The following is a 26,505-nucleotide window of genomic DNA, read 5'->3' on the forward strand; positions in this document are numbered from 1 at the left end:
AGTGGGAGTGAGGGATGCAGTAAAGAAGGATTAGTGGATCGGAAATGAGATTGCCGTATCCCAAAAGAAAATCCTGTCGTTTCCATAGAAACGTCACTCGATTTAGAAGGAAATGTCTTAGAACACATAGTATTTCATAGCGACGCAATTTCCGTGCGAATTCGTCAATGTGTGAGAGTGAGGGATGCAGTAAAGAAGGATTCGTGGATCGGAAATGTGATTGTCGTATCCCAAAAGAAAATCCTGTCGTTTCCATAGAAACGTTACTCGATTTAGATGGAAGTGTCTTAGAACACATAGTATTTCATAGCGACGCAACTTCCGTGTGAATTCGTCAATGTGTGGGAGTGAGGGATGCAGTAAAGAAGGATTAGTGCATCGGAAATGTGATTGTCGTATCCCAAAAGAAAATCCTGTCGTTTCCATAGAAACGTTACTCGATTTAGAAGGAAATGTCTTAGAACACATAGTATTTCATAGCGACGCAATTTCCGAGTGACTTCGTCAATAAGTGGGAGTGAGGGATGCAGTAAAGAAGGATTAGTGGATCGGAAATGAGATTGTCGTATCCCAAAAGAAAATCCTGTCGTTTCCATAGAAACGTTACTCGATTTAGAAGGAAATGTCTTAGAACACATAGTATTTCATATTGACGCAATTTCCGTGTGAATTCGTCAATGAGTGGGAGTGAGGGATGCAGTTCAGAAGGATTAGTGGATCGGAAATGTGATTGTCGTATCCCAAAAGAAAATCCTGTCGTTTCCATAGGAACGTTACTCCATTTAGAAGGAAATGTCTTAGAACACATAGTATTTCATAGCGACGCAATTTCCGTGTGAATTCGTCAATGAGTGGGAGTGAGTTATGCAGTATAGAAGGATTAGTGGTTCGGAAATGAGATTGTCGTATCCCAAAGGAAAATCCTGTCGTTTCCATAGAAACGTTACTCGATTTAGAAGGAAATGTCTTGGAACACATAGTATTTCATAGCGACGGAATTTCCGTGTGAATTCGTCAATGAGTGGGAGTGAGGGATGCAGTAAAGAAGGATTAGTGGATCGGAAAAGAGATTGTCGTATCCCAAAAGAAAATCCTGTCGTTTCCATAGAAACGTTACTCGATTTAGTAGGAAATGTCTTAGAACACATAGTATTTCATAGCGACGCAATTTTCGTGTGAATTCGTCAATGAGTGGGAGTGAGGGATGCAGTAAAGGAGGGTTAGTGGATCGGAAATGAGATTGTCGTATCCCAAAAGAAAAGCCTGTCGTTTCCATAGAAACGCCACTGGATTTAGAAGGAAATGTCATAGAACACATAGTATTTCATAGTGACGCAATTTCTGTGTGAATTCGTCAATGAGTGGGAGTGAGGGATGCAGTAAAGAAGGATTAGTGGATCGGAAATGAGATTGTCGTATCCCAAAAGAAAATACTGTCGTTTCCATAGAAACGTTACTCGATTTAGAAGGAAATGTCTTAGAACACATAGTATTTCATAGAGACGCAATTTCCGTGTGAATTTGTCAATGAGTGGGAGTGAGGGATGCAGTAAAGAAGGATTAGTCGATCGGAAATGAGATTGTCGTATCCCAAAAGAAAATCCTGTCGTTTCCATAGAAACGTTACTCGATTTAGAACGAAATGTCTTAGAACACATAGTATTTCATAGAGACGCAATTTCCCTGTGAATTCGTCAATGAGTGGGAGTGAGGGATGCACTAAAGAATGATTAGTGGATCGGAGATGAGGTTGTCGTATCCCAAAAGAAAATCCTGTCGTTTCCATAGAAACGTTACTCGATTTAGAAGGAAATGTCTTAGAACACATAGAATTTCATAGCGACGCAATTTCCGTGTTAATTCGTCAATGAGTAGGAGTGAGGGATGCAGTAAAGTAGGATTAGCGGATCGTAAATGAGATTGTCGTCTACCAAAAGAAAATCCTGTCGTTTCCATAGAACCGTTACTCGATGTAGAAGGCAATGTCTTAGAACACATAGTATTTCATAGCGACGCAATTTCCGTGTGAATTCGTCAATGAGTGGGAGTGAGGGATGCAGTAAAGAAGGATTAGTGGATCGGAAATGAGATTGTCGTATCCCAAAAGAAAATCCTGTCGTTTCCATAGAAACGTTACTCGATTTAGAAGGAAATGTCATGGAACACATTGTATTTCATATATGACGCAATTTCCGTGTGAATTCGGCAATGAGTGGGAATGAGGGATGCAGTAAAGAAGGATTAGTGGATCGGAAAGGTGATTGTCGTATCCCAAAAGAAAATCGTGTCGTTTCCATAGAAACGTTACTCGATTTAGAAGGAAATGTCTTAGAACACATAGTATTTCATAGCGACGCAATTTCCGTGTGAATTCGACAATGAGTAGGAGTGAGGGATGCAGTAAAGAAGGATTAGTGGATCGGAAATGTGATTGTCGTATCCCAAAAGAAAATCCTGTCGTTTCCATAGAAACGTTACTCGATTTAGAAGGAAATGTCTTAGAACACATAGTATTTCATAGCGACGCAATTTCCGTGTGAATTCGTCAATGAGTGGGAGTGAGGGATGCAGTAAAGAAGGATTAGTGGATCGGAAATGTGATTGTCGTATCCCAAAAGAAAATCCTGTCGTTTCCATAGAAACGTTACTCGATTGAGAAGGAAATGTCTTAGAACACATAGTATTTCATAGCGACGCAATTGCCGTGTGAATTCGTCAATGGGTGGAAGTGAGGGATGCAGTAAAGAAGGATTAGTGTATCGGAAATGTGATATTCGTATCCCAAAAAAAAATCCTGTCGTTTCCATAGAAACGTTACTTGATTTAGAAGGAAGTGTCTTAGAACACATAGTATTTCATAGCGACGCAATTTCCGTGTGAATTCGTCAATGAGTGGGAGTGAGGGATGCAGTAAAGAAGGATTAGTGGATCGGAAATGTGATTGTCGTATCCCAAAAGAAAATCCTGTCGTTTCCATAGAAACGTTACTCGAATTAGAAGGAAATGTCTTAGAACACATAGTATTTCATAGCGACGCAATTTCCGTGTGAATTCGTCAATGAGTGGGAGTGAGGGATGCAGTAAAGAAGGATTAGTGGATCGGAAATGTGATTGACGTATCCCAAAAGAAAATCCTGTCGTTTCCATAGAAACGTTACTCGAATTAGAAGGAAATGTCTTAGAACACATAGTATTTCATAGCGACGCAATTTCCGTGTGAATTCGTCAATGAGTGGGAGTGAGGGATGCAGTAAAGGAGGATTAGTGGATCGGAAATATGATTGACGTATCCCAAAAGAAAATCCCGTCGTTTCCATAGAAATGTTACTCGATTTAGAAGGAAATGTCTTAGAACACATAGTATTTCGTAGCGACGCAATTTCCGTGTGAATTTGTCAATGAGTGGGAGTGAGGGATGCAGTAAAGAAGGATTAGTGGATCGGAAATGTGATTGTCGTATCCCAAAAGAAAATCCTGTCGTTTCCATAGAAACGTTACTCGATTTAGATGGAAATGTCTTAGAACACATAGAATTTCATAGCGACGCAATTGCCGTGTGAATTCGTCAATGGGTGGGAGTGAGGGATGCAGTAAAGAAGGATTAGTGGATCGGAAATGTGATATTCGTATTCCAAAAAAAATCCTGTCGTTTCCATAGAAACGTTACTCGATTTAGAAGGAAATGTCTTAGAACACATAGTATTTCATAGCGACGCAATTTCCGAGTGACTTCGTCAATGAGTGGGAGTGAGGGATGCAGTAAAGAAGGATTAGTGGAATGGAAATGAGATTGTCGTATCCCAAAAGAAAATCCTGTCGTTTCCATAGAAACGTTACTCGATTTAGAAGGAAATGTCTTAGAACACATGGTATTTCATATTGACGCAATTTCCGTGTGAATTCGTCAATGAGTGGGAGTGAGGGATGCAGTTCAGAAGGATTAGTGGATCGGAAATGTGATTGTCGTATCCCAAATGAAAATCCTGTCGTTTCCATAGAAACGTTACTCCATTTAGAAGGAAATGTCTTAGAACACATAGTATTTCATAGCGACGCAATTTCCGTGTGAATTCGTCAATGAGTGGGAGTGAGGGATGCAGTAAAGAAGGAATAGTGGATCGGAAACGTGATTGTCGTATCCCAAAAGAAAATCCTGTCGTTTCCATAGAAACGTTACTCGAATTAGAAGGAAATGTCTTAGAACACATAGTATTTCATAGCGACGCAGTTTCCGTGTGAATTCGTCAATGAGTGGGAGTGAGGGATGCAGTAAAGAAGGATTAGTGGATCGGAAATGTGATTGTCGTATCCCAAAAGAAAATCCTGTCGTTTCCATAGAAACGTTACTCGATTTAGAAGGAAATATCTTAGAACACATAGTATTTCATAGCGACGCAATTTCCGTGTGAATTCGTCAATGAGTGGGAGTGAGTTATGCAGTATAGAAGGATTAGTGGATCGGAAATGAGATTGTCGTATCCCAAAAGAAAATCCTGTCGTTTCCATAGAAACGTTACTCGATTTAGAAGGAAATGTCTTGGAACACATAGTATTTCATAGCGACGCAATTTCCGTGTGAATTCGTCAATGAGTGGGAGTGAGGGATGCAGTAAAGAAGGATTAGTGGATCGGAAATGTGATTGTCGTATCCCAAAAGAAAATCCTGTCGTTTCCATAGAAACGTTACTCGATTTAGAAGGAAATGTCTTAGAACACATAGTATTTCACAGCGACGCAATTTCCGTGTGAATTCGTCAATGAGTGGGAGTGAGGGATGCAGTAAAGAAGGATTAGTGGATCGGAAATGTGATTGTCGTATCCCAAAAGAAAATCCTGTCGTTTCCATAGAAACGTTACTCGATTTAGAAGGAAATGTCTTAGAACACATAGAATTTCATAGCGACGCAATTGCCGTGTGAATTCCTCAATGGGTGGGAGTGAGGGATGCAGTAAAGAAGGATTAGTGGATCGGAAATGTGATATTCGTATTCCAAAAAAAATCCTGTCGTTTCCATAGAAACGTTACTCGATTTAGAAGGAAATGTCTTAGAACACATAGTATTTCATAGCGACGCAATTTCCGAGTGACTTCGTCAATGAGTGGGAGTGAGGGATGCAGTAAAGAAGGATTAGTGGAATGGAAATGAGATTGTCGTATCCCAAAAGAAAATCCTGTCGTTTCCATAGAAACGTTACTCGATTTAGAAGGAAATGTCTTAGAACACATGGTATTTCATATTGACGCAATTTCCGTGTGAATTCGTCAATGAGTGGGAGTGAGGGATGCAGTTCAGAAGGATTAGTGGATCGGAAATGTGATTGTCGTATCCCAAAAGAAAATCCTGTCGTTTCCATAGAAACGTTACTCCATTTAGAAGGAAATGTCTTAGAACACATAGTATTTCATAGCGACGCAATTTCCGTGTGAATTCGTCAATGAGTGGGAGTGAGGGATGCAGTAAAGAAGGAATAGTGGATCGGAAATGTGATTGTCGTATCCCAAAAGAAAATCCTGTCGTTTCCATAGAAACGTTACTCGAATTAGAAGGAAATGTCTTAGAACACATAGTACTTCATAGCGACGCAGTTTCCGTGTGAATTCGTCAATGAGTGGGAGTGAGGGATGCAGTAAAGAAGGATTAGTGGATCGGAAATGTGATTGTCGTATCCCAAAAGAAAATCCTGTCGTTTCCATAGAAACGTTACTCGATTTAGAAGGAAATATCTTAGAACACATAGTATTTCATAGCGACGCAATTTCCGTGTGAATTCGTCAATGAGTGGGAGTGAGTTATGCAGTATAGAAGGATTAGCGGATCGGAAATGAGATTGTCGTATCCCAAAAGAAAATCCTGTCGTTTCCATAGAAACGTTACTCGATTTAGAAGGAAATGTCTTGGAACACATAGTATTTCATAGCGACGCAATTTCCGTGTGAATTCGTCAATGAGTGGGAGTGAGGGATGCAGTAAAGAAGGATTAGTGGATCGGATATGAGATTGTCGTATCCCAAAAGAAAATCCTGTCGTTTCCATAGAAACGTTACTCGATTTAGAAGGAAATGTCTTAGAACACATAGTATTTCATAGCGACGCAATTTTCGTGTGAATTCGTCAATGAGTGGGAGTGAGGGATGCAGTAAAGAAGGGTTAGTGGATCGGAAATGAGATTGTCGTATCCCAAAAGAAAATCCTGTCGTTTCCATAGAAACGTCACTGGATTTAGAAGGAAATGTCATAGAACACATAGTATTTCATAGTGACGCAATTTCTGTGTGAATTCGTCAATGAGTGGGAGTGAGGGATGCAGTAAAGAAGGATTAGTGGATCGGAAATGAGATTGTCGTATCCCAAATGAAAATACTGTCGTTTCCATAGAAACGTTACTCGATTTAGAAGGAAATGTCTTAGAACACATAGTATTTCATAGAGACGCAATTTCCGTGTGAATTTGTCAATGAGTGGGAGTGAGGGATGCAGTAAAGAAGGATTAGTGGATCGGAAATGAGATTGTCGTATCCCAAAAGAAAATCCTGTCGTTTCCATAGAAACGTTACTCGATTTAGAAGGAAATGTCTTAGAACACATAGTACTTCATAGAGACGCAATTTCCGTGTGAATTCGTCAATGAGTGGGAGTGAGGGATGCAGTAAAGAATGATTAGTGGATCGGAGATGAGGTTGTCGTATCCCAAAAGAAAATCCTGTCGTTTCCATAGGAACGTTACTCGATTTAGAAGGAAATGTCTTAGAACACATAGAATTTCATAGCGACGCAATTTCCGTGTGAATTCGTCAATGAGTAGGAGTGAGGGATGCAGTAAAGTAGGATTAGCGGATCGTAAATGAGATTGTCGTATACCAAAAGAAAATCCTGTCGTTTCCATAGAACCGTTACTCGATGTAGAAGGAAATGTCTTAGAACACATAGTATTTCATAGCGACGCAATTTCCGTGTGAATTCATCAATGAGTGGGAGTGAGGGATGCAGTAAAGAAGGATTAGTGGATCGGAAATGAGATTGTCGTATCCCAAAAGAAAATCCTATCGTTTCCATAGAAACGTTACTCGATTTAGAAGGAAATGTCATAGAACACATTGTATTTCATATATGACGCAATTTCCGTGTGAATTCGGCAAAGAGTGGGAATGAGGGATGCAGTAAAGAAGGATTAGTGGATCGGAAATGAGATTGTCGTATCCCAAAAGAAAATCCTGTCGTTTCCATAGAAACGTTACTCGATTTAGAAGGAAATGTCTTAGAACACATAGTATTTCATAGCGACGCAATTTCCGTGTGAATTCGTCAATGAGTGGGAGTGAGGGATGCAGTAAAGAAGGAATAGTGGATCGGAAATGAGACTGTCGCATCCCAAAAGAAAATCTTGTCGTTTCCATAGAAACGTCACTCGATTTAGAAGGAAATGTCTTAGAACACATAGTATTTCATAGAGACGCAATTTCCGTGTGAATTCGTCAATGAGTGGGAGTGAGGGATGCAGTAAAGAAGGATTAGTGGATCGGGAATGAGATTGTCGTATCCCAAAAGAAAATCCTGTCGTTTCCATAGAAACGTTACTCGATTTAGAAGGAAATGTCTTAGAACACATAGTATTTTATAGCGACGCAATTTCCGTGTAAATTCGTCAATGAGTGGGAGTGAGGGATGCAGTAAAGAAGGATTAGTGGAGCGGAAATGAGATTGTCGTATCCCAAAAAAAATCCTGTCACTTCCGTAGCAACGTTACTCGATTTAGAAGGAAATGTCTTAGAACACATAGTATTTCATAGCGACGCAATTTCCGTGTGAATTCGTCAATGAGTGGGAGTGAGGGATGCAGTAAAGATGGATTAGTGGATCGGAAATGAGATTGTCGTATCCCAAAAGAAAATCCTGTCGTTTCCATAGAAACGTTACTCGATTTAGAAGGAAATGTCTTAGAACACATAGTATTTCATAGCGACGCAATTTCCGTGTGAATTCGTCAATGAGTGGGAGTGAGGGATGCAGTAAAGAAGGATTAGTGGATAGGAAATGAGATTGTCATATCCCAAAAGAAAATCCTGTCGTTTCCATAGAAACGTTACTCGATTTAGAAGGAAACGTCTTAGAACACACAGTATTTCATAGCGACGCAATTTCCGTGAGAATTCGTCAATGAGTGGGAGTGAGGGATGCAGTAAAGAAGGATTAGTGGATCGGAAAGGTGATTGTCGTATCCCAAAAGAAAATCCTGTCGTTTCCATAGAAACGTTACTCGATTTAGAAGGAAATGTCTTAGAACACATAGTATTTCATAGCGACGCAATTTCCGTGTGAATTCGACAATGAGTAGGAGTGAGGGATGCAGTAAAGAAGGATTAGTGGATCGGAAATGTGATTGTCGTATCCCAAAAGAAAATCCTGTCGTTTCCATGGAAACGTTACTCGATTTAGAAGGAAATGTCTTAGAACACATAGTATTTCATAGCGACGCAATTTCCGTGTGAATTCGTCAATGAGTGGGAGTGAGGGATGCAGTAAAGAAGGATTAGTGGATCGGAAATGTGATTGTCGTATCCCAAAAGAAAATCCTGTCGTTTCCATAGAAACGTTACTCGATTTAGAAGGAAATGTCTTAGAACACATAGAACTTCATAGCGACGCAATTGCCATGTGAATTCGTCAATGGGTGGGAGTGAGGGATGCAGTAAAGAAGGATTAGTGGATCGGAAATGTGATATTCGTATCCCAAAAAAAATCCTGTCGTTTCCATAGAAACGTTACTTGATTTAGAAGGAAATGTCTTAGAACAAATAGTATTTCATAGCGACGCAATTTCCGTGTGAATTCGTCAATGAGTGGGAGTGAGGGATGCAGTAAAGAAGGATTAGTGGATCGGAAATGTGATTGTCGTATCCCAAAAGAAAATCCTGTCGTTTCCATAGAAACGTTACTCGAATTAGAAGGAAATGCCTTAGAACACATAGTATTTCATAGCGACGCAATTTCCGTGTGAATTCGTCAATGAGTGGGAGTGAGGGATGCAGTAAAGAAGGATTAGTGGATCGGAAATGTGATTGACGTATCCCAAAAGAAAATCCTGTCGTTTCCATAGAAATGTTACTCGATTTAGAAGGAAATGTCTTAGAACACATAGTATTTCATAGCGACGCAATTTCCGTGTGAATTTGTCAATGAGTGGGAGTGAGGGATGCAGTAAAGAAGGATTAGTGGATCGGAAATGTGATTGTCGTATCCCAAAAGAAAATCCTGTCGTTTCCATAGAAACGTTACTCGATTTAGAAGGAAATGTCTTAGAACACATAGTATTTCATAGCGACGCAATTTCCGTGTGAATTCGTCAATGAGTGGGAGTGAGGGATGCAGTAAAGAAGGATTAGTGGATCGGGAATGTGATTGTCGTATCCCAAAAGAAAATCCTGTCGTTTCCATAGAAACGTTACTCGATTGAGAAGGAAATGTCTTAGAACACCTAGAATTTCATAGCGACGCAATTGAAGTGTAAATTTGTCAATGGGTGGGAGTGAGGGATGCAGTAAAGAAGGATTAGTGGATCGGAAATGTGATATCCGTATCCCAAAAAAAATCCTGTCGTTTCCATAGAAACGTTACTTGATTTAGAAGGAAATATCTTAGAACACATAGTATTTCATAGCGACGCAATTTCCGTGTGAATTCGTCAATGAGTGGCAGTGAGGGATGCAGTAAAGAAGGATTAGTGGATCGGAAATGTGATTGTCGTATCCCAAAAGAAAATCCTGTCGTTTCCATAGAAACGTTACTCGAATTAGAAGGAAATGTCTTAGAACACATTGTATTTCATAGCGACGCAATTTCCGTGTGAATTCGTCAAGGAGTGGGAGTGAGGGATGCAGTAAAAAAGGATTAGTAGATCGGAAATGTGATTGTCGTATCCCAAAAGAAAATCCTGTCGTTTCCATAGAAACGTTACTGGATTAGAAGGAAATGTCTTAGAACACATAGTATTTCATAGCGACGCAATTTCCGTGTGAATTCGTCAATGAGTGGGAGTGAGAGATGCAGTAAAGAAGGATTAGTGGATCGGAAATGAGATTGTCGTATCCCAAAAGAAAATCCTGTCGTTTCCATAGAAACGTTACTTGATTTAGAAGGAAATGCTGTAGAACACATAGTATTTCATAGCGACGCAAGTTCCGTGTGAATTCGTCAATGAGTGGGAGTGAGGGATGCAGTAAAGAAGGATTAGTGGATCGGAAATGAGATTGTCGTATCCCAAAAGAAAGTCCTGTCGTTTCCATAGAAACGTTACTCGATTTAGAAGGAAATGTCTTAGAACACATAGTATTTCATAGCGACGCAATTTCCGTTTGAATTCGTCAATGAGTGGGAGTGAGGGATGCAGTACAGAAGGATTAGTGGATCGGTAATGAGATTGTCGTATCCCAAAAGAAAATCCTGTCGTTTCCATAGAAACGTTACTCGATTTAGAAGGAAATGTCATAGAACACATAGTATTTCATAGCGTTGCAATTTCCTTGTGAATTCGTCAATGAGTGGGAGTGAGGGATGCAGTAAAGAAGGATTAGTGGATCGGAAATGAGATTGTCGTATCCCAAAAGAAAATACTGTCGGTTCCATAGAGACGTTACCCGATTTAGAAGGAAATGTCATAGAACACATAGTATTTCATAGCGACGCAATTTCCGTGTGAATTCGTCAATGAGTGGGAGTGAGGGATGCAGTAAAGAAGGATTAGTGGATCGGAAATGAGATTGTCGTATCCCAAAAGAAAATCCAGTCGTTTCCATAGAAACGTTACTCGATTTAGAAGGAAATGTCTTAGAACACATAGTATTTCATAGAGACGCAATTTCCGTGTGAATTCGTCAATGAGTGGGAGTGAGGGATGCAGTAACGAAGGATTAGTGGATCGGAAATGAGATTGTCGTATCCCAAAAGAAAATCCTGTCGTTTCCATAGAAACGTTACTCGATTTACAAGGAAATGTCTTAGGACAGATAGTATTTCATAGCGCCGCAATTTTCGTGTGAATTCGTCAATGAGTGGGAGTGAGGGATGCAGTAAAGAAGGATTAGTGGATCGGAAATGAGATTGCCGTATCCCAAAAGAAAATCCTGTCGTTTCCATAGAAACGTCACTCGATTTAGAAGGAAATGTCTTAGAACACATAGTATTTCATAGCGACGCAATTTCCGTGCGAATTCGTCAATGTGTGAGAGTGAGGGATGCAGTGAAGAAGGATTAGTGGATCGGAAATGTGATTGTCGTATCCCAAAAGAAAATCCTGTCGTTTCCATAGAAACGTTACTCGATTTAGATGGAAGTGTCTTAGAACACATAGTATTTCATAGCGACGCAACTTCCGTGTGAATTCGTCAATGTGTGGGAGTGAGGGATGCAGTAAAGAAGGATTAGTGCATCGGAAATGTGATTGTCGTATCCCAAAAGGAAATCCTGTCGTTTCCATAGAAACGTTACTCGATTTAGAAGGAAATGTCTTAGAACACATAGTATTTCATAGCGACGCAATTTCCGGGTGACTTCGTCAATGAGTGGGAGTGAGGGATGCAGTAAAGAAGGATTAGTGGATCGGAAATGAGATTGTCGTATCCCAAAAGAAAATCCTGTCGTTTCCATAGAAACGTTACTCGATTTAGAAGGAAATGTCTTAGAACACATAGTATTTCATATTGACGCAATTTCCGTGTGAATTCGTCAATGAGTGGGAGTGAGGGATGCAGTTCAGAAGGATTAGTGGATCGGAAATGTGATTGTCGTATCCCAAAAGAAAATCCTGTCGTTTCCATAGAAACGTTATTTGATTTAGAAGGAAATGTCTTAGAACACATAGTATTTCATAGCGACGCAATTTCCGTGTGAATTCGTCAATGAGTGGGAGTGAGGGATGCAGTAAAGAAGGAATAGTGGATCGGAAATGTGATTGTCGTATCCCAAAAGAAAATCCTGTCGTTTCCATAGAAACGTTACTCGAATTAGAAGGAAATGTCTTAGAACACATAGTTTTTCATAGCGACGCTGTTTCCGTGTGAATTCGTCAATGAGTGGGAGTGAGGGATGCAGTAAAGAAGGATTAGTGGATCGGAAATGTGATTGTCGTATCCCAAAAGAAAATCCTGTCGTTTCCATAGAAACGGTACTCGATTTAGAAGGAAATATCTTAGAACACATAGTATTTTATAGCGACGCAATTTCCGTGTGAATTCGTCAATGAGTGGGAGTGAGTTATGCAGTATAGAAGGATTAGTGGATCGGAAATGAGATTGTCGTATCCCAAAAGAAAATCCTGTCGTTTCCATAGAAACGTTACTCGATTTAGAAGGAAATGTCTTGGAACACATAGTATTTCATAGCGACGCAATTTCCGTGTGAATTCGTCAATGAGTGGGAGTGAGGGATGCAGTAAAGAAGGATTAGTGGATCGGAAATGAGATTGTCGTATCCCAAAAGAAAATCCTGTCGTTTCCATAGAAACGTTACTCGATTTAGAAGGAAATGTCTTAGAACACATAGTATTTCATAGCGACGCAATTTTCGTGTGAATTCGTCAATGAGTGGGAGTGAGGGATGCAGTAAAGAAGGGTTAGTGGATCGGAAATGAGATTGTCGTATCCCAAAAGAAAATCCTGACGTTTCCATAGAAACGTCACTGGATTTAGAAGGAAATGTCATAGAACACATAGTATTTCATAGTGACGCAATTTCTGTGTGAATTCGTCAATGAGTGGGAATGAGGGATGCAGTAAAGAAGGATTAGTGGATCGGAAATGAGATTGTCGTATCCCAAAAGAAAATCCTGTCGTTTCCATAGAAACGTTACTCGATTTAGAAGGAAATGTCTTAGAACACATAGTATTTCATAGCGTCGCAATTTCCGTGTGAATTCGTCAATGAGTGGGAGTGAGGGATACAGTAAAGAAGGATTAGTGGACCGGAAATGAGACTGTCGCATCCCAAAAGAAAATCTTGTCGTTTCCATAGAAACGTTACTCGATTTAGAAGGAAATGTGTTAGAACACATAGTATTTCATAGAGACGCAATTTCCGTGTGAATTCGTCAATGAGTGGGAGTGAGGGATGCAGTAAAGAAGGATTAGTGGATCGGGAATGAGATTGTCGTATCCCAAAAGAAAATCCTGTCGTTTCCATAGAAACGTTACTCTATTTAGAAGGAAATGTCTTAGAACACATAGTATTTTATAGCGACGCAATTTCCGTGTAAATTCGTCAATGAGTGGGAGTGAGGGATGCAGTAAAGAAGGATTAGTGGAGCGGAAATGAGATTGTCGTATCACAAAAGAAAATCCTGTCACTTCCGTAGCAACGTTACTCGATTTAGAAGGTAATGTCTTAGAACACATAGTATTTCATAGCGACGCAATTTCCGTATGAATTCGTCAATGAGTGGGAGTGAGGGATGCAGTAAAGATGGATTAGTGGATCGGAAATGAGATTGTCGTATCCCAAAAGAAAATCCTGTCGTTTCCATAGAAACGTTACTCGATTTAGAAGGAAATGTCTTAGAACACATAGTATTTCATAGCGACGCAATTTCCGTGTGAATTCGTCAATGAGTGGGAGTGAGGGATGCAGTAAAGAAGGATTAGTGGATAGGGAATGAGATTGTCGTATCCCAAAAGAAAATCCTGTCGTCTCCATAGAAACGTTACTCGATTTAGAAGGAAATGTCTTAGAACACATAGTATTTCATAGCGACGCAATTTCCGTGTGAATTCGTCAATGAGTGGGAGTGAGGGATGCAGTAAAGAAGGATTAGTGGATCGGAAAGGTGATTGTCGTATCCCAAAAGAAAATCGTGTCGTTTCCATAGAAACGTTACTCGATTTAGAAGGAAATGTCTTAGAACACATAGTATTTCATAGCGACGCAATTTCCGTGTGAATTCGTCAATGAGTGGGAGTGAGGGATGCAGTAAAGAAGGATTAGTGGATCGGAAATTTGATTGTCGTATCCCAAAAGAAAATCATGTCGTTTCCATAGAAACGTTACTCGATTTAGAAGGAAATGTCTTAGAACACATAGTATTTCATAGCGACGCAATTTCCGTGTGAATTCGTCAATGAATGGGAGTGAGGGATGCAGTAAAGAAGGATTAGTGGATCGGAAATGTGATTGTCGTATCCCAAAAGAAAATCCTGTCGTCTCCATAGAAACGTTACTCGATTTAGAAGGAAATGTGTTAGAACACATAGTATTTCATAGAGACGCAATTTCCGTGTGAATTCGACAATGAGTAGGAGTGAGGGATGCAGTAAAGAAGGATTAGTGGATCGGAAATGTGATTGTCGTATCCCAAAAGAAAATCATGTCGTTTCCATAGAAACGTTACTCGATTTAGAAGGAAATGTCTTAGAACACATAGTATTTCATAGCGACGCAATTTCCGTGTGAATTCGTCAATGAGTGGGAGTGAGGGATGCAGTAAAGAAGGATTAGTGGATCGGAAATTTGATTGTCGTATCCCAAAAGAAAATCATGTCGTTTCCATAGAAACGTTACTCGATTTAGAAGGAAATGTCTTAGAACACATAGTATTTCATAGCGACGCAATTTCCGTGTGAATTCGTCAATGAGTGGGAGTGAGGGATGCAGTAAAGAAGGATTAGTGGATCGGAAATTTGATTGTCGTATCCCAAAAGAAAATCATGTCGTTTCCATAGAAACGTTACTCGATTTAGAAGGAAATGTCTTAGAACACATAGTATTTCATAGCGACGCAATTTCCGTGTGAATTCGTCAATGAGTGGGAGTGAGGGATGCAGTAAAGAAGGATTAGTGGATAGGGAATGAGATTGTCGTATCCCAAAAGAAAATCCTGTCGTCTCCATAGAAACGTTACTCGATTTAGAAGGAAATGTGTTAGAACACATAGTATTTCATAGAGACGCAATTTCCGTGTGAATTCGACAATGAGTAGGAGTGAGGGATGCAGTAAAGAAGGATTAGTGGATCGGAAATGTGATTGTCGTATCCCAAAAGAAAATCCTGTCGTTTCCATAGAAACGTTACTCGATTTAGAAGGAAATGTCTTAGAACACATAGTATTTCATAGCGACGCAATTTCCGTGTGAATTCGTCAATGAGTGGGAGTGAGGGATGCAGTAAAGAAGGATTAGTGGATCGGAAATGTGATTGTCGTATCCCAAAAGAAAATCATGTCGTTTCCATAGAAACGTTACTCGATTTAGAAGGAAATGTCTTAGAACACATAGAATTTCATAGCGACGCAATTGCCGTGTGAATTCGTCAATGGGTGGGAGTGAGGGATGCAGTAAAGAAGGATTAGTGGATCGGAAATGTGATATTCGTATCCCAAAAAAAATCCTGTCGTTTCCATAGAAACGTTACTTGATTTAGAAGGAAATGTCTTAGAACACATAGTATTTCATAGCGACGCAATTTCCGTGTGAATTCGTCAATGAGTGGGAGTGAGGGATGCAGTAAAGAAGGATTAGTGGATCGGAAATGAGATTGTCGTATCCCAAAAGAAAATCCTGTCGTTTCCATAGAAACGTTACTCGATTTAGAAGGAAATGTCTTAGAACACATAGTATTTCATAGCGACGCAATTTTCGTGTGAATTCGTCAATGAGTGGGAGTGAGGGATGCAGTAAAGAAGGGTTAGTGGATCGGAAATGAGATTGTCGTATCCCAAAAGAAAATCCTGACGTTTCCATAGAAACGTCACTGGATTTAGAAGGAAATGTCATAGAACACATAGTATTTCATAGTGACGCAATTTCTGTGTGAATTCGTCAATGAGTGGGAGTGAGGGATGCAGTAAAGAAGGATTAGTGGATCGGAAATGAGATTGTCGTATCCCAAAAGAAAATCCTGTCGTTTCCATAGAAACGTTACTCGATTTAGAAGGAAATGTCTCAGAACACATAGTATTTCATAGAGACGCAATTTCCGTGTGAATTTGTCAATGAGTGGGAGTGAGGGATGCAGTAAAGAAGGATTAGTGGATCGGAAATGAGATTGTCGTATCCCAAAAGAAAATCCTGTCGTTTCCATAGAAACGTTACTCGATTTAGAAGGAAATGTCTTAGAACACATAGTATTTCATAGAGACGCAATTTCCGTGTGAATTCGTCAATGAGTGGGAGTGAGGGATGCAGTAAAGAATGATTAGTGGATCGGAGATGAGGTTGTCGTATCCCAAAAGAAAATCCAGTCGTTTCCATAGGAACGTTACTCGATTTAGAAGGAAATGTCTTAGAACACATAGAATTTCATAGCGACGCAATTTCCGTGTGAATTCGTCAATGAGTAGGAGTGAGGGATGCAGTAAAGTAGGATTAGCGGATCGTAAATGAGATTGTCGTATACCAAAAGAAAATCCTGTCGTTTCCATAGAACCGTTACTCGATGTAGAAGGAAATGTCTTAGAACACATAGTATTTCACAGCGACGCAATTTCCGTGTGAATTCATCAATGAGTGGGAGTGAGGGATGCAGTAAAGAAGGATTAGTGGATCGGAAAAGAGATTGTCGTATCCCAAAAGAAATTCCTGTCGTTTCCATAGAAACGTTACTCGATTTAGAAGGAAATGTCATAGAACACATTGTATTTCATATATGACGCAATTTCCGTGTGAATTCGGCAATGAGTGGGAATGAGGGATGCAGTAAAGAAGGATTAGTGGATCGGAAATGAGATTGTCGTATCCCAAAAGAAAATCCTGTCGTTTCCATAGAAACGTTACTCGATTTAGAAGGAAATGTCTTAGAACACATAGTATTTCATAGCGACGCAATTTCCGTGTGAATTCGTCAATGAGTGGGAGTGAGGGATGCAGTAAAGAAGGATTAGTGGACCGGAAATGAGACTGTCGCATCCCAAAAGAAAATCTTGTCGTTTCCATAGAAACGTTACTCGATTTAGAAGGAAATGTGTTAGAACACATAGTATTTCATAGAGACGCAATTTCCGTGTGAATTCGTCAATGAGTGGGAGTGAGGGATGCAGTAAAGAAGGATTAGTGGATCGGGAATGAGATTGTCGTATCCCAAAAGAAAATCCTGTCGTTTCCATAGAAACGTTACTCGATTTAGAAGGAAATGTCTTAGAACACATAGTATTTTATAGCGACGCAATTTCCGTATAAATTCGTCAATGAGTGGGAGTGAGGGATGCAGTAAAGAAGGATTAGTGGAGCGGAAATGAGATTGTCGTATCCCAAAAGAAAATCCTGTCACTTCCGTAGCAACGTTACTCGATTTAGAAGGTAATGTCTTAGAACACATAGTATTTCATAGCGACGCAATTTCCGTATGAATTCGTCAATGAGTGGGAGTGAGGGATGCAGTAAAGATGGATTAGTGGATCGGAAATGAGATTGTCGTATCCCAAAAGAAAATCCTGTCGTTTCCATAGAAACGTTACTCGATTTAGAAGGAAATGTCTTAGAACACATAGTATTTCATAGCGACGCAATTTCCGTGTGAATTCGTCAATGAGTGGGAGTGAGGGATGCAGTAAAGAAGGATTAGTGGATAGGGAATGAGATTGTCGTATCCCAAAAGAAAATCCTGTCGTCTCCATAGAAACGTTACTCGATTTAGAAGGAAATGTCTTAGAACACATAGTATTTCATAGCGACGCAATTTCCGTGTGAATTCGTCAATGAGTGGGAGTGAGGGATGCAGTAAAGAAGGATTAGTGGATCGGAAAGGTGATTGTCGTATCCCAAAAGAAAATCGTGTCGTTTCCATAGAAACGTTACTCGATTTAGAAGGAAATGTCTTAGAACACATAGTATTTCATAGCGACGCAATTTCCGTGTGAATTCGACAATGAGTAGGAGTGAGGGATGCAGTAAAGAAGGATTAGTGGATCGGAAATGTGATTGTCGTATCCCAAAAGAATATCCTGTCGTTTCCATAGAAACGTTACTCGATTTAGAAGGAAATGTCTTAGAACACATAGTATTTCATAGCGACGCAATTTCCGTGTGAATTCGTCAATGAGTGGGAGTGAGGGATGCAGTAAAGAAGGATTAGTGGATCGGAAATTTGATTGTCGTATCCCAAAAGAAAATCATGTCGTTTCCATAGAAACGTTACTCGATTTAGAAGGAAATGTCTTAGAACACATAGAATTTCATAGCGACGCAATTGCCGTGTGAATTCGTCAATGGGTGGGAGTGAGGGATGCAGTAAAGAAGGATTAGTGGATCGGAAATGTGATATTCGTATCCCAAAAAAAATCCTGTCGTTTCCATAGAAACGTTACTTGATTTAGAAAGAAATGTCTTAGAACACATAGTATTTCATAGCGACACAATTTCCGTGTGAATTCGACAATGAGTAGGAGTGAGGGATGCAGTAAAGAAGGATTAGTGGATCGGAAATGTGATTGTCGTATCCCAAAAGAATATCCTGTCGTTTCCATAGAAACGTTACTCGATTTAGAAGGAAATGTCTTAGATCACATAGTATTTCATAGCGACGCAATTTCCGTGTGAATTCGACAATGAGTAGGAGTGAGGGATGCAGTAAAGAAGGATTAGTGGATCGGAAATGTGATTGTCGTATCCCAAAAGAAAATCCTGTCGTTTCCATAGAAACGTTACTCGATTTAGAAGGAAATGTCTTAGAACACATAGTATTTCATAGCGACGCAATTTCCGTGTGAATTCGTCAATGAGTGGGAGTGAGGGATGCAGTAAAGAAGGATTAGTGGATCGGAAATGTGATTGTCGTATCCCAAAAGAAAATCATGTCGTTTCCATAGAAACGTTACTCGATTTAGAAGGAAATGTCTTAGAACACATAGAATTTCATAGCGACGCAATTGCCGTGTGAATTCGTCAATGGGTGGGAGTGAGGGATGCAGTAAAGAAGGATTAGTGGATCGGAAATGTGATATTCGTATCCCAAAAAAAATCCTGTCGTTTCCATAGAAACGTTACTTGATTTAGAAGGAAATGTCTTAGAACACATAGTATTTCATAGCGACGCAATTTCCGTGTGAATTCGTCAATGAGTGGGAGTGAGAAATGCAGTAAAGAAGGATTAGTGGATCGGAAATGTGATTGTCGTATCCCAAAAGAAAATCCTGTCGTTTCCATAGAAACGTTACTCGAATTAGAAGGAAATGTCTTAGAACACATAGTATTTCATAGCGACGCAATTTCCGTGTGAATTCGTCAATGAGTGGGAGTGAGGGATGCAGTAAAGAGGGATTAGTGGATCGGAAATGTGTTTGACGTATCCCAAAAGAAAATCCTGTCGTTTCCATAGAAATGTTACTCGATTTAGAAGGAAATGTCTTAGAACACATAGTATTTCATAGCGACGCAATTTCCGTGTGAATTTGTCAATGAGTGGGAGTGAGGGATGCAGTAAAGAAGGATTAGTGGATCGGAAATGTGATTGTCGTATCCCAAAAGAAAATCCTGTCGTTTCCATAGAAACGTTACTCGATTTAGAAGGAAATGTCTTAGAACACATAGTATTTCATAGCGACGCAATTTCCGTGTGAATTCGTCAATGAGTGGGAGTGAGGGATGCAGTAAAGAAGGATTAGTGGATCGGAAATGTGATTGTCGTATCCCAAAAGAAAATCCTGTCGTTTCCATAGAAACGTTACTCGAATTAGAAGGAAATGTCTTAGAACACATAGAATTTCATACCGACGCAATTGAAGTGTGAATTCGTCAATATGTGGGAGTGAGGGATGCAGTAAAGAAGGATTAGTGGATCGGAAATGTGATATTCGTATCCCAAAAAAAATCCTGTCGTTTCCATAGAAACGTTACTTGATTTAGAAGGAAATATCTTAGAACACATAGTATTCCATAGCGACGCAATTTCCGTGTGAATTCGTCAATGAGTGGGAGTGAGGGATGCAGTAAAGAAGGATTAGTGGATCGGAAATGTGACTGTCGTATCCCAAAAAAAAATCCTGTCGTTTCCATAGAAACGTTACTCGAATTAGAAGGAAATGTCTTAGAACACATAGTATTTCATAGCGACGCAATTTCCGTGTGAATTCGTCAAGGAGTGGGAGTGAGGGATGCAGTAAAAAAGGATTAGTAGATCGGAAATGTGATTGTCGTAACCCAAAAGAAAATCCTGTCGTTTCCATAGAAACGTTACTGGATTAGAAGGAAATGTCTTAGAACACATAGTATTTCATAGCGACGCAATTTCCGTGTGAATTCGTCAATGAGTGGGAGTGAGAGATGCAGTAAAGAAGGATTAGTGGATCGGAAATGAGATTGTCGTATCCCAAAAGAAAATCCTGTCGTTTCCATAGAAACGTTACTTGATTTAGAGGGAAATGCCTTAGAACACATAGTATTTCATAGCGACGCAATTTCCGTGTGAATTCGTCAATGAGTGGGAGTGAGGGATGCAGTAAAGAAGGATTAGTAGATCGGAAATGAGATTGTCGTATCCCAAAAGAAAATCCTGTCGTTTCCATAGAAACGTTACTCGATTTAGAAGGAAATGTCTTAGAACACATAGTATTTCATAGCGTTGCAATTTCCGTGTGAATTCGTCAATGAGTGGGAGTGAGGGATGCAGTAAAGGAGGATTAGTGGATCGGAAATGAGATTGTCGTATCCCAAAAGAAAATACTGTCGGTTCCATAGAGACATTACTCGATTTAGAAGGAAATGTCATAGAACACATAGTATTTCATAGCGACGCAATTTCCGTGTGAATTCGTCAATGAGTGGGAGTGAGGGATGCAGTAAAGAAGGATTAGTGGATCGGAAATGAGATTGTCTTATCCCAAAAGAAAATCCTGTCGTTTCCATAGAAACGTTACTCGATTTAGAAGATAATGTCTTAGAACACATAGTATTTCATAGAGACGCAATTTCCGTGTGAATTCGTCAATGAGTGGGAGTGAGGGATGCAGTAACGAAGGATTAGTGGATCGGAAATGAGATTGTCGTATCCCAAAAGAAAATCCTGTCGTTTCCATAGAAACGTTACTCGATTTACAAGGAAATGTCTTAGAACACATAGTATTTCATAGAGACGCAATTTCCGTGTGAATTCGTCAATGAGTGGGAGTGAGGGATGCAGTAAAGAATGATTAGTGGATCGGAGATGAGGTTGTCGAATCCCAAAAGAAAATCCTGTCGTTTCCATAGAAACGTTACTCGATTTAGAAGGAAATGTCTTAGAACACATAGAATTTCATAGCGACGCAATTTCCGTGTGAATTCGTCAATGAGTGGGAGTGAGGGATGCAGTAAAGTAGGATTAGCGGATCGTAAATGAGATTGTCGTATACCAAAAGAAACTCCTGTCGTTTCCATAGAACCGTTACTCGATGTAGAAGGAAATGTCTTAGAACACATAGTATTTCATAGCGACGCAATTTCCGTGTGAATTCATCAATGAGTGGGAGTGAGGGATGCAGTAAAGAAGGATTAGTGGATCGGAAATGAGATTGTCGTTTCCCAAAAGAAAATCCTGTCGTTTCCATAGAAACGTTACTCGAATTAGAAGGAAATGTCATAGAACACATTGTATTTCAAATATGACGCAATTTCTGTGTGAATTCGGCAATGAGTAGGAATGAGGGATGCAGTAAAGAAGGATTAGTGGATCGGAAATGAGATTGTCGTATCCCAAAAGAAAATCATGTCGTTTCCATAGAAACGTTACTCGATTTAGAAGGAAATGTCTTAGAACACATAGTATTTCATAGCGACGCAATCTCCGTGTGAATTCGTCAATGAGTGGGAGTGAGGGATGCAGTAAAGAAGGATTAGTGGATCGGAAATGAGACTGTCGCATCCCAAAAGAAAATCCTGTCGTTTCCATAGAAACGTTACTCGATTTAGAAGGAAATGTCTTAGAACACATAGTATATCATAGAGACGCAATTTCCGTGTGAATTCGTCAATGAGTGGGAGTGAGGGATGCAGTAAAGAAGGATTAGTGGATCGGGAATGAGATTGTCGTATCCGAAAAGAAAATCCTGTCGTTTCCATAGAAACGTTACTCGATTTAGAAGGAAATGTCTTAGAACACATAGTATTTTATAGCGACGCAATTTCCGTGTGAATTCGTCAATGAGTGGGAGTGAGGGATGCAGTAAAGAAGGATTAGTGGATCGGAAATGAGATTGTCGTATCCCAAAAGAAAATCCTGTCACTTCCGTAGCAACGTTACTCGATTTAGAAGGAAATGTCTTAGAACACATAGTATTTCATAGCGACGCAATTTCCGTGTGAATTCGTCAATGAGTGGGAGTGAGGGATGCAGTAAAGATGGATTAGTGGATCGGAAATGAGATTGTCGTATCCCAAAAGAAAATCCTGTCGTTTCCATAGAAACGTTACTCGATTTAGAAGGAAATGTCTTAGAACACATAGTATTTTATAGCGACGCAATTTCCGTGTGAATTCGTCAATGAGTGGGAGTGAGGGATGCAGTAAAGAAGGATTAGTGGATAGGAAATGAGATTGTCGTATCCCAAAAGAAAATCCTGTCGTTTCCATAGAAACGTTACTCGATGTAGAAGGAAATGTCTTTGAGCACATAGTATTTCATAGCGACGCAATTTCTGTGTGAATTCGTCAATGAGTGGGAGTGAGGGATGCAGTAAAGAAGGATTAGTGGATCGGAAAGGTGATTGTCGCATCCCAAAAGAAAATCGTGTCGTTTCCATAGAAACGTTACTCGATTTAGAAGGAAATGTCTTAGAACACATAGTATTTCATAGCGACGCAATTTCCGTGTGAATTCGTCAATGAGTTTGAGTGAGGGATGCAGTAAAGAAGGATTAGTGGATCGGAAATGTGATTGTCGTATCCCAAAAGAAATCCTTTCGTTTCCATAGAACCGTTACTCGATTTAGAAGGAAATGCCTTAGAACTCATAGTATTTCATAGCGACGCAATTTCCGTGTGAATTCGTCAATGAGTGGGAGTGAGGGATGCAGTAAAGAAGGATTAGTGGATCGGAAATGTGATTGTCGTATCCCAAAAGAAAATCCTTTCGTTTCCATAGAAACGTTACCCGATTTAGAAGGAAATGCCTTAGAACTCATAGTATTTCATAGCGACGCAATTTCCGTGTGAATTCGACAATGTGTGGGAGTGAGGGATGCAGTAAAGAAGGATTAGTGGATCGGAAATGAGATTGTCGTATCCCAAAAGAAAATCCTGTCGTTTCCATAGAAACGTTACTCGATTTAGAAGGAAATGGCGTAGAACACATAGTATTTCATAGCGACGCAATTTCCGTGTGAATTCGTCAATGAGTGGGAGTGAGGGATGCAGTAAAGAAGGATTAGTGGATCGGAAATGAGATAGTCGTATCCCAAAAGAAAATCCTGTCGTTTCCATAGAAACGTTACTCGATTTAGAAGGAAATGTCTTAGAACAGATAGTATTTCATAGCGACGCAATTTCCGTGTGAATTCGTCAATGAGTGGGAGTGAGGGATGCAGTAAAGAAGGATTAGTGGATCGGAAATGAGATTGTCGTATCCCAAAAGAAAATCCTGTCGTTTCCATAGAAACGTTACTCGATTTAGAAGGAAATGTCTTAGAACACATAGAATTTCATAGCGACGCAATTTCCGTGTGAATTCGTCAATGAGTGGGAGTGAGGGATGCAGTAAAGTAGAATTAGCGGATCGTAAATAAGATTTACGTATACCAAAAGAAAATCCTGTCGTTTCCATAGAACCGTTACTCGATGTAGAAGGAAATGTCTTAGAACACATAGTATTTCATAGCGACGCAATTTCCGTGTGAATTCATCAATGAGTGGGAGTGAGGCATGCAGTAAAGAAGGATTAGTGGATCGGAAATGAGATTGTCGTATCCCAAAAGAAAATCCTGTCGTTTCCATAGAAACGTTACTCGATTTAGAAGGAAATGTCATAGAACACATTGTATTTCATATATGACGCAATTTCCGTGTGAATTCGGCAATGAGTGGGAATGAGGGATGCAGTAAAGAAGGATTAGTGGATCGGAAATGAGATTGTCGTATCCCAAAAGAAAATCCTGTCGTTTCCATAGAAACGTTACTCGATTTAGAAGGAAATGTCTTAGAACACGTAGTATTTCATAGCGACGCAATTTCCGTGTGAATTTGTCAATGAGTGGGAGTGAGGGATGCAGTAAAGAAGGATTAGTGGATCGGAAATGAGACTGTCGCATCCCAAAAGAAAATCCTGTCGTTTCCATAGAAACGTTACTCGATTTAGAAGGAAATGTCTTAGAACACATAGTATTTCATAGAGACGCAATTTCCGTGTGAATTCGTCAATGAGTGGGAGTGAGGGATGCAGTAAAGAAGGATTAGTGGATCAGAAATGAGATTGTCGTATCCCAAAAGAAAATCCTGTCGTTTCCATAGAAACGTTACCCGATTTAGAAGGAAATGTCTTAGAACACATAGTATTTTATAGCGACGCAATTTCCGTGTAAATTCGTCAATGAGTGGGAGTGAGGGATGCAGTGAAGAGGGATTAGTGGATCGGAAATGAGATTGTCGTATCCCAAAAGAAAATTCTGTCACTTCCGTAGCAACGTTACTTGATTTAGAAGGAAATGTTTTAGAACACATAGTATTTCATAGCGACGCAATTTTCGTGTGAATTCGTCAATGAGTGGGAGTGAGGGATGCAGTAAAGAAGGATTAGTGGATCGGAAATGTGACTGTCGTATCCCAAAAGAAAATCCTTTCGTTTTCATAGAAACGTTACTCGATTTAGAAGGAAATGCCTTAGAACTCATAGTATTTCATAGCGACGCATTTTTCCGTGTGAATTCGTCAATGAGTGGGAGTGAGGGATGCAGTAAAGAAGGATTAGTGGATCGGAAATGTGATTGTCGTATCCCAAAAGAAAATCCTTTCGTTTCCATAGAAACGTTACTCGATTTAGAAGGAAATGCCTTAGAACTCATAGTATTTCATAGCGACGCAATTTCCGTGTGAATTCGTCAATGTGTGGGAGTGAGGGATGCAGTAAAGAAGGATTAGTTGATCGGAAATGAGATTGTCGTATCCCAAAAGAAAATCCTGTCGTTTCCATAGAAACGTTACTCGATTTAGAAGGAAATGGCGTAGAACACATAGTATTTCATAGCGACGCAATTTCCGTGTGAATTCGTCAATGAGTGGGAGTGAGGGATGCAGTAAAGAAGGATTAGTGGATCGGAAATGAGATAGTCGTATCCCAAAAGAAAATCCTGTCGTTTCCATAGAAACGTTACTCGATTTAGAAGGAAATGTCTTAGAACACATAGTATTTCATAGCGACGCAATTTCCGTGTGAATTCGTCAATGAGTGGGAGTGAGGGATGCAGTAAAGAAGGATTAGTGGATCGGAAATGTGATTGTCGTAACCCAAAAGAAAATCCTTTCGTTTCCATAGAAACGTTACTCGATTTAGAAGGAAATGCCTTAGAACTCATAGTATTTCATAGCGACGCAATTTCCGTGTGAATTCGTCAATGAGTGGGAGTGAGGGATGCAGTAAAGAAGGATTAGTGGATCGGAAATGTGATTGTCGTATCCCAAAGGAAAATCCTTTCGTTTCCATAGAAACGTTTCTCGATTTAGAAGGAAATGCCTTAGAACTCATAGTATTTCATAGCGACGCAATTTCCGTGTGAATTCGTCAGTGTGTGGGAGTGAGGGATGCAGTAAAGAAGGATTAGTGGATCGGAAATGAGATTGTCGTATCCCAAAAGAAAATCCTGTCGTTTCCATAGAAACGTTAATCGATTTAGAAGGAAATGGCGTAGAACACATAGTATTTCATAGCGACGCAATTTCCGTGTGAATTCGTCAATGAGTGGGAGTGAGGGATGCAGTAAAGAAGGATTAGTGGATCGGAAATGTGATTGTCGTATCCCAAAGGAAAATCCTTTCGTTTCCATAGAAACGTTTCTCGATTTAGAAGGAAATGCCTTAGAACTCATAGTATTTCATAGCTACGCAATTTCCGTGTGAATTCGTCAATGTGTGGGAGTGAGGGATGCAGTAAAGAAGGATTAGTGGATCGGAAATGAGATTGTCGTATCCCAAAAGAAAATCCTCTCGTTTCCATAGAAACGTTACTCGATTTAGAAGGAAATGGCGTAGAACACATAGTATTTCATAGCGCCGCAATTTCCGTGTGAATTCGTCAATGAGTGGGAGTGAGGGATGCAGTAAAGAAGGATTAGTGGATCGGAAATGAGATTGTCGTATCCCAAAAGAAAATCCTGTCGTTTCCATAGAAACGTTACTCGATTTAGAAGGAAATGACTTAGAGCACATAGTATTTCATAGCGACGCAATTTCCGTATGAATTCGTCAATGAGTGTGAGTGAGGGATGCAGTAAAGAAGGATTAGTGGATCGGAAATGTGATTGTCGTATCCCAAAAGAAAATCCTTTCGTTTCCATAGAAACGGTACTCGATTTAGAAGGAAATGTCTTAGAACACATAGTATTTCATAGCGACGCAATTTCTGTGTGAAT

Source organism: Schistocerca americana, chromosome 7 (assembly GCF_021461395.2).
Source record: "Schistocerca americana isolate TAMUIC-IGC-003095 chromosome 7, iqSchAmer2.1, whole genome shotgun sequence".
NCBI classification, from domain to species: domain Eukaryota; kingdom Metazoa; phylum Arthropoda; class Insecta; order Orthoptera; family Acrididae; genus Schistocerca; species Schistocerca americana.